Source organism: Suricata suricatta, chromosome 6 (genome assembly GCF_006229205.1).
Source record: "Suricata suricatta isolate VVHF042 chromosome 6, meerkat_22Aug2017_6uvM2_HiC, whole genome shotgun sequence".
In the NCBI taxonomy this organism is placed as follows: Eukaryota; Metazoa; Chordata; class Mammalia; order Carnivora; family Herpestidae; genus Suricata; species Suricata suricatta.
The window spans coordinates 31,762,776-31,771,196 of NC_043705.1; the positions used below are offsets into that span (position 1 = coordinate 31,762,776).

General features: G+C 49.2%; 1 long non-coding RNA gene across 1 annotated transcript; it reads right to left on the bottom strand.

Moving 5' to 3' along the window:
• Positions 1–932: 932 nt before the first annotated feature.
• Positions 933–7,906, bottom strand: LOC115293901. Its single transcript, XR_003909666.1, has 4 exons — positions 7,681–7,906; positions 3,133–3,266; positions 2,809–3,032; positions 933–1,137 (listed from the first exon to the last, which is right to left on the bottom strand). It is a non-coding gene; the product is annotated as an uncharacterized LOC115293901 (long non-coding RNA).
• Positions 7,907–8,421: the final 515 nt, after the last annotated feature.

The following is an 8,421-nucleotide window of genomic DNA, read 5'->3' on the forward strand; positions in this document are numbered from 1 at the left end:
TTAATTTGCTAGAGATGCTCACAGAACTCAGAAACGTTTTACTTGCTAGATGACTACTTTTTTATAGAAAGATGTCCAGCTGACCTTCGAACAACACCGGAGGTTAGGGGCACCGGTCCCCTCATGCAATAGAAAATCCTCACATAACTTTTAGCTCCCCAAAACCTTTTTTTAAATGTTTATTTTTGAGAGACAGAGAGCAGGGGAGGGGCAGAGAGAAAGGGGGACAGAGGATCTGAAGCAGGCTGCGTGCTGACAGCAGAGATCATGATCTGAGCTGAAGTCAGATGCTTAACCAGCTGAGCCACACAGGCACCCTTGACTCCCCCAAAACTTAACAGTTTACTGTTAATCAGAAGCTCTGCTGATAACGTAAACAATGAACACATATATTGCATTATTAAGTATTACATATACTGTATGTATTAAGTATGCATATATTGTATTATATAAGTATTACATACTACATTCTTATAATAAAGTAAACTAAAGAAAAGAAAACGTTAAGAAAATCATAAGGAAAATACATTTATAATATTATACTGTATTTTTAAAAAATGCATGTAGCAGTGAACCCACACAGCTGAAGAGGCTTTACTACATGAAATCATTCTCCAGTCCCTCCTCCTCCCTAGACCTGGGGGTGGTTGGGGGTGGAGGAAGACTGAACGTTTCAGTCCTCCTATCATTGGATTGGTTCCCCTGGCAACCAACCCCTGAGTTTTGGTGAAGAGGGGACTTTCCAAAAGTCGCTTCATTAACATAACAAACAACACCTTTGTGGCATCCACCACTTGGGAAATTCCAAGGGTTAGGGACTCCAGGCTGGCTCAATCAGTAGAACATGTGACTCCTGGTCTTGGGGTTATGAGTTTGAGTCTCACGTTGGGTGTAGAGATTACTTAAAAATAAAAAAATTGAAGAAAAAAAAAGAAATTCTAAGAGTTTTAGGAACTTTGTGCCAGAAATGGATGAAGAGCAAATGTATATTATTACAAATCACAGCATCATAGCTATCGTCAGCATCATTGCCCCTCTTCATCTTCACTATCTTCATGGCTGACGGTGGCACGCATGTTACATACAGCCTCTCAGGTCATCCTCAAGCATCCATAGAAGACAGGCACTACGATTATCCTTGAACAGACGAGGAAAAAGTCTCAGAGTGGTTATGTCATAAGCCCAAGGTCACTGCACTGTTATATCTCAGAGCTCAGCTCTTTTATTCTTTAATTTTTTAATGTTTATTAATTTTGAGAGAGACAGAGTGGAGGGGCAGAGAGAGAGGGAGACACAGAATCTGAAGCAGGCTCCAGGCTCTGAGCTGTCAGCACAGAGCCCGCCCGATGCGGGGCTCAAACTCATGCATCATGAGATCATGTCCCTGAACCACCCAGGCGCCCCTGAGCTCAGCTCTTAAGCACAACAGTATACTTGGTCTCCAAAAGGCTATAGCCGAGAACTATCACAAATCCCTAATCCCACAAGGACAGCCTCAAACAGGGTGGGGTCTGCATGCCTTCTTCTCAAGAAAATAATGGCAATACAGTTGAGCCCTCCGTCATTTTGATAGTAGCTTTCCCTTCATGCTTAGTAAAGGTGCTGCAATTACTGTGGCCACCTCTGGCAAGAGGAAATTTAAAGAAAGACAGAATCATAGGATGTCAGGCTGGGAGAGACCTAATGCCACACCTCTCAGCTTGCAGGTTAAAAAAAAAAAAAGTCCACGGGAGGCTTTCTACACCCACCTAAAGGCAGCCACCTAAATTCTCAATTCGGGTCCTCTTGATATTTCTGCCCCGGTTCTCATGCCTGAGCCGGGTCCTTTGCAACCAGCCTACTTGCTGCTTTAGTAGATTTACATTTTGAATTTCAGTTCTTACCCGCAAGCCCCTGGGAGCCTCCTGCTTCCTCTCATTTCTTGTGTCTTTAAAGAAAACTCTCCTTGCCTGGGCTCCCTCCCATTGGATTTTGTCATTTGGAGCTGGGCCTGTCTCCCTCCCTCTCCCTCTCCTCCTTCCTCTCCCTCCCTCTTCCCACCCAGACATCCTCCTCTTCCTTATTCACAAGGGGGGAGCGAGACCTCCAGCCCAACAGTGCCACCTGCCCACCCCCCACCCGGTCTTCAGAGCGAGGGGTGTGGGGGTTCTCAGGCTGCACTGCGGTGCCTCTAGCTACAGCCTCTCCCCCTCTCTCAGAGTTGCTGGAAGATTATTAGATAATTTTCAAATTTGTAAAGCGCCTTAAGCTCCTCGGAGGAAAGGTGGTATATGAGTGTAATAACAATAACAATCCTATCTGTCAGAGCCATTGAGAAAATGAATCTTGTTATCCTCCGGAACCAGCGGTAGGAACCTCAGCAAGAAACATGAAAATAAAGCGGGGAGTGCAGTCTCCTGACCAATCAGAGGAGGGGAAAGCACCACCGCAGGCCAGGGTGGCATTTGAGAGACCCCCCCCCTTCCCCCAGCTCGGTGCTGGTGGAAAGGGGCTCTCAGAAAGTTACCCAAATTGCCTCTGATGCTTCACCAATTAAAATGACTTTAGGACAAGTTGAAATCAACTTAGGGAGCAAAGCCTTCAGATTTCTGAAACCCTCCAAAGGCAGCAGGGAAGGCAAATGTCTGAGCAGGTTGTCACTCACTCAGGAGTAATGATGGGAAAATCCATCATGGTAACGTGATTGAGTTTGGTGAATTAGTAAGGATGTTTACACTGAGCGCTGGAAGCCGGAGTGGAGCTGGCTGGGCAGCCAGGGGTTTTTGACATGTGTGGCAGCTTCACTCCTAATGAGGTTCTCGGACTCACCGCTCACCCTGGCTGGACTCGCTGTCGCTGACTTCAAGTCAGTCTGTCTCACTGTTCAGGCAAGTGGCTGAAGGCAGGGGTGGGCTCTGGAGTCAGGATGGCCTTTAAGTTCTGGCTTTGTGATCACCAGCCCTGTGACCTCAGGCAGAGCCCTCCACGTCTCCAAGCCTCCGCTTTCCCATCTGTAGAGTCTATGTGATGATAGCTCCTAATTCCTAGGGCTACTGGAAGGGGAGAAATGAGATGAGGTATTACCATTTTTGCTCACCTCACCAAGATCAGCCTGGTCAGAGAGAAAGGCAAGTTGCTTTTGTGTCCTCTCACCTGGACTGTTCATTCCCTTGTGAAGCAAGAGGAGTCAAGGAAGATAGAGTGCTTTTCCAGTCCTGATGCTGCATCGCCACAGCCATGTGCCCTCACACAAGTCACTTAATCTCTCTGAGCCTTGGTTTCCTCATCTGTAAAATGGGGACAATAATACAACCTCTGTTACCGAACAGAATTTCTAGAAGTTCCAAGCAGACATTGTCAATAAACAAGGGAAGACAAAATGTGAGGAGGAAGGGTGAGAACAGGGTTGCCCTTCCTGGTCACCATGGCCGTCTGATGGAGGAAGGAGATTCAGAGGATAACAGAGATTGGATACCGAGACTGTAAGACCCACGATAGGAAGCAAGGGTGGGAAGGGGCCCTGGAATCCATGGACCACGCTTGCTGAGAACTCCCTGGAAGGAATGACACAACACGGCAGTATGAAGGACTCACGTCAGACTGTAAACAGATTTCCAGGCAGTGAGGCAAGGACATGCGCACTCCCTCCTGGGGTCTCTGGTGGTCCCTGAGCAAGATCTCCCCCGTTGAGAGGCCCAGCCTGACTGTGGGGAGTAGTGCAGAAGGATGGACGGGGGACCCTGGAGATGCTTCTGCAGGGCCAGAGAAGGAGCCCTCAGTGGTTGGCCAGACCCTTCCCCGGCTTCTCTTTCAAGCCATGTCCTCTGGAGGCCTTTCAGAACCTACTCTGACCTTGAAGGGAAGTTGCTGGGCCTGTTCCGGAGCAGGGGCCACGTCCTCTCAGACATGCCCAGGTCAGCGTCAGGCCACAAGTCTATTATTTAAGGATCCCATAAAAGAGCAAACCTCCGGGCCTGGAAGAATGGCCGGGATCCTGACTCTTCCTGCACCGGAAACACAGCAGCTGTGCCCGAGCCCTGGTTTGACCTGATGAGGACTCAGAGCCCTTGCAGACAGTTCCCAGCCTGAAGGGGCCCCACTGTGGCTGAGATGCTGACACCTGGGCCAGACTGGGCTCCCCCCTTCCAGACTGAGCTGAGGCCTACCACCAAACCGACTGCTTGTGGACTCTGCAGTGATTTTGTTGTAATTTCCTCACTGTCGCAGTTAATAGCATTCGTTTGTTAATTACTGTATATTTTAAGAGTAAGAGAAAAGGGAATTCCCACCGGAGATTTGATCTTGGCTGAAACAATGTGATGTGAGGGAAGGAAGAGTTTGCTCAGGGCAGGTGTGTGTGTGTGTGTGTGTGTGTGGTAATAAGCTTGCTCTGCTGGTTTCTGCTGCTCATGACAGGGCCTGGGGCCAGAGAGGGGGCTGCTTGGAGAGGCGGGGGCATGGCAGAGCCAAGCCCCTCCCTCCTCCGCAGCACCTTTCTCAGTCCCCAGACCTCTAAGGCAGCCCCCTGCCCCCAGCCCAGCACTGTTATCATAGTGAGGCATCAGGCCTAAGGGGGTTGGAGCTGCAGGGACAGCCTTGGGGCTGAGGGAACCAGACCTTAATGAAATAAGACACTAAGGAAACCGCCTGGTGATAAGGGGCAGTTGATTGAGTCATTAGGAAACCGAGTTGGAATTTGGGGAGAGGCTCTCGCATTTAAATTCAGAAACTACAACCCTTGGGGGAGAATGGGGGAGTAGCAACTGAATTTGTGCACAGAGACCTGGCTGGGCACCCCCCACCCCCCCACCCCCACCAGGCCTGATTCTCAGCCCTCACTCTGCTGGCCACGTGGGGACCTGGTGGGCCATGTTGGCCCAGAGGAAAGGTGCCTTTGATAATCTGTCCAATGGAGAGGGAGGAGAGGGCTCACTGTGCTGTGGGGCCCTGTATGTTCAAGCTCCCCTCATTTCTCCCACCCAGATTCATAGAAAACGGAAGCTGGGATGGGGCCAGGGGCCTAGGAGGAGCTGGGGGCAGAGGATGGAGAGAATCCGTTGGGGAGAGAGAGAGAGGAAGGGAGAGAGACTGAAGACAGAGAAGGATGGAGGATGAGAAAGAAGTTCATACAATCTGGAGGAGCTGATTAAAATCCTGGAAGAAAATGTGATGGAAAGACTTTCTATCTTCCTATTGAGACATTTAACCTAAAAGAAATGAGTTAAATAATTTATACAGAGAAAGGGTGAAATTTGCTTTGATCAAATTAAAAAATATGACTCTGGAAATAAAGTGTCCGCCGCGTCCTTTCCAGGCGGCAGAAAGAGCTGCCGAGAAACAAAATGACAAAGACATAAAAATAACTAACCCTAACCCAGCGAATATTAGTACCATATTTTTTGGGAGATTACACGGCGTCACTGTGGGCCACGCAGAGAAATCCTCTCTAAGCACCAACAGGAGAGGTTTTGCTCATTGAGGAAGCCCCATAAAAACCAGAAAATGGATAAAATTTTCCTTTGCAGAAGCTACCCGACTTCACTCAGAGGTTGGCCCAGAAACCACAAGGGATCAAGTTAAATTTCCCATTTCATGCATTTCAAAAAAGGAGGAAAGCTTCTCACCTCCCCTCTCTAACTGGGTATTTCCTAAAGCCGACCCTCGTTTCTCTTTCGTTTACCCTCTGGTACACACCATAGAGGGTAATGATGCTACTGTAAACTGACATCACAGTCTGGGGCACCTGGCTGGTTCAATCGTAGAGCATGTGACTCTTGATGTTGGGGTTGTGAGTTGGAGCCCTAAGTTAGGCTCTCTATGAAGATCACTTAAAATAACAAAGCAATAAAGAGAGCAAGAGAAAGGAAGGAAGGAAAGAAGGGAGGAAGGAAGGGGCATCACAGTCAAGCTCCAAGATTCCTAAACAAGGGGTTAGGATGAATACCATTGACTTAACAGCTCTGAACCTCAGTTTGCCACTCTCTGAAATGGGACTAACACCCTCTGCACCGCATTGTAGTGATGATTTAGGAGATGTTACAACCTGGCACACAAGGGAGCTGTCAGTAAGTGTTAGGGACTATCTCTTCTACCTTGACCTGAAGAAATGTCCAGCACAAACAAACAGAGCCTCCAGGAATCCTCCACTCGATCTCTGCCTGTACCTGGAAAGCCCACGGTGGGACACTTAGTCCAATCCTGGAGAGAAAGTTTAGGTTCGGGGACACCAGTCCCTCTGACTTTGGGGGCCCAGTGAGAGAAGAAGACACTTTTAATTCCAAATATCTGGGGAGTACATCTTAAGTTAACCCTCTAGGGCTGACTTTAAACACCTCAGAGTCAGACAGTATTTGGCTCAAATTCTGGCATCACTTCTTAGCTGTGTGATCATGGCCAAGTTAACTTAATACCTCCAAGTCTGTCTCTTAATCTGCAAAATGGGCATAATATTAGAATGGACCTCACAGGATTGAACGAGATAAGGGATATAAACAACATACCCTAGTGTGTAGTAAAATTAAGTAAATGATGACAGATCCTCTTTTTTTACAATGACCTTGGAGAGACATTCAAGATCAGAGTGAGTTTTCTTCCCATGCCCTCAGTAGTGGGAGGAGAATCTAACTGACCTCTGTTTTGGTTACAGCACAAAAGGGCAGTGGCCAGCTTTGGGGAAACCTTTTTTTCCCCCCTTATTTTTGAGATATGGGGGGGGAGGGGCAAAGAGGGGGAGACAGAAGATCTGAAGCAGGCTCTGCCCTGACAGCAGAGAGCCCAATGCAGGGCTCCAACTTAAGACTAGAACTGTGAGATCATGACCTGAGTCAAAGTCAGAAGCCTAACTGAGCCACCCAGGAGCCCCTTTGGGGCCACCTGTAATAGTTCTCTGACAGAGAAGAAGAAGCAAGATGAACTCAGCCTGCTGATACATGAGGACTGGAGGAACATTCAGCTAGTGAGACTGGGGGTGTCTGAGCGCTGGAATGGCAGGCTTCAGATTCCTGAAGGCTTGTCGCTTGCCAGAGGGAGATTGAGAGTGAAATGGGCTCCTCTTGAAGGCCCCCTTGAGTAATTGGAGCTTTGCAGCAATAAAAGAGGCTGCCTCCCAAGGAAATGAGTCCCCTGTCCCTAAGGGGAGCCTAAACAGAGCCTGCAGGTAATACAGAGGGGCAACGAGCATCCCTCAGGACAGCACTAGATGTCCCCTGTGCAGCTCTCAGGGTGTGTCAAGAGGGCTCAGGATCAGAACCTGTCCATCTGTGTTGGAAGTTTGCGGGGGGTGGGGGAGTGTCTTGAGGTTTTCTGCTCCATGCTTTTTTTCTGTGCTCCTCCTTTTCCTTCTCTGAGTTCCATTCCCCTTCCCCCACCCCGCCCCTCCAAGGACCCCTGAGAAAAGCAAAGACCATATGGGATAGAGTCTGTGCATGTTGTGGATCTGTTCAGCTAAATGGTGTGAAGGTAAAGGAGGGAGCGGCAGGTGATATACGTGAGAGAGAGAGAGAGGGAGCAGGAGAAGGAAACAGGGAGAAGAGAAAGGAAGAAGAGGAGACAGAGAAAACAGAGCAATACACAAAGAGAGGGAGAAGCAAAATAAACCAAAATAGAGGAAAGTCAGAGAAAAATGCTGAGAGGGAGACACAAGAAAAGGGAGACGAAGGAGATTCAGAGAGAGAAGGCAAGAGAGTGGAGGCCGGCCCCCACCTGCTGCTGAGCTCCTCTCTCCTGGCTGTGACGCTGGCTGGTGGCTGGTGGCGGCTGGGTGGGCCTTGGGCACACGCGTGTGCGCACACAGGCCTGGCCGCTGAGCCACTCTGTGTCAGTGCAAGCGTGTCAGCCCCGGGATGGGGATGAGCCGGCTTTTATCTCCTCCGGCTGCACAGGATTTACAAGCTTTTGAAATGCAGGATTAATAAGAAGAGGCCGGTGTTTTAATCTATAATGGAACAGAAAGTATCATTATTGTTAAATAATGCACAGCCTGTCGTTTATTAAGAATTAATGGCTTATCGAGTGCTCAGGCTGCTGCAGCCGCCTCTGCCCTCCCAGGTCTGGGCTCCTAGCTGCTGGCCTGGCCGTGGCTCCCAGAGTCCTACTGGCCACAAGCAGGCTGGAGGGGCAGCAGCTGGTCAGCAGGGGTCTGGAAGGCTCTATGCTCTTATCCCGAGTCCTGGCCTCTCTCAGTGGCCTTCCCTCCCTTGGCTATCGAGTAGGGGGAGATACAAGAGGCAGAGTCCCTTCTCATGCCTTTAGCCTCAATACATCTCTTCCTTCTGAAGAGGCAAAAAAAGTGTCCTGGCCACATGTGGCTTTCCCATTCCACGTGTTTTTCTAGGTCTATGCAAAATCAGTTTCCACCTGTCACACTGAGTCCTCTGTCAGTGGTGACATGCAGACACTAGAGAGGCTGTGCCTCCCCTCTGGGCCCTGGAGGAAGGGGTCACA